The sequence below is a fragment of the Nannospalax galili genome, unplaced genomic scaffold (genome assembly GCF_000622305.1).
Source record: "Nannospalax galili isolate Female #2095 unplaced genomic scaffold, S.galili_v1.0 scaffold1387, whole genome shotgun sequence".
In the NCBI taxonomy this organism is placed as follows: domain Eukaryota; kingdom Metazoa; phylum Chordata; class Mammalia; order Rodentia; family Spalacidae; genus Nannospalax; species Nannospalax galili.
In genome coordinates, this window is record NW_008355976.1 from 1,469,980 (window position 1) to 1,470,882 (window position 903).

Below are 903 nucleotides of genomic sequence, written 5' to 3' on the forward strand. Positions count from 1 at the left end.
CAGAGTCCCTGGGTATCTGAACGCTACTTTTGGATGAGCAGTTGAACATATCCAGCAGATGGTGGCATAAAGGCAGACCTTGTCACCACAGACCAGGGAGTCAAGAGCAAGAGGCACCACGAGACAGAGTAGGGCCAGTAACCCATCTGGCTGGCCAGGAAGCAGCAAGGCTAAGGAAAGGGGGGAGGTCTATAAAAACAAGGAGCCTATGTATCAGTAAACAGCAGTAAACACCACACATACCCAGGGCTTTGAGCTGTCTTTCAACGAAACTCATAGCATTAATATTTATATCATAATATTATGGAAGAGGGAAATAATGAGCTACTCTAACCTGCCAACTGTCATTAGCATGGATATGGCTGTGGGGTCCACCTGGGCTCCTCACAAGCCAAGCACAATATTTCCAGAAGTGACTTGGGCACTCTAGGAGTGGAGTAGCAGAGATTGCTGGGATTGAGATCATCACAGACAGAGAGTCATAGACAGACCCCAGGTGCAGTTGGTAAGTATGGGATGTGGGCAACATGATGGGAAGCAGGGTAGAACTTTCTGGCCGTAGCTAGCAGCACAGAACCCTTCTTGAGAGAGGACACAGAGGTGGCATATCCAGCTTCTTGGACTGTATTCCAGAAAACGAGGACTGTGTGTATCATAGAACTGGCTAGGTAAATGTGAATAGGGATGGAAACAGATCACACACAATGTGGTCAGTGCAGGTCACATGGAGCCGTGGGGTGGGGAGATGTCATTGCCCAGAAGTGTCCTGGTGTTGTGATAGAAAGAAAGACAACAAAAAGGAGCAAAAGAACATGTTTTTCTTATTAGCAAAATGATGTATGATAACTGTAAACAAAAATCTCAGACATCCTGAAAATATAAAAAATGTAATAAAAAACTTTA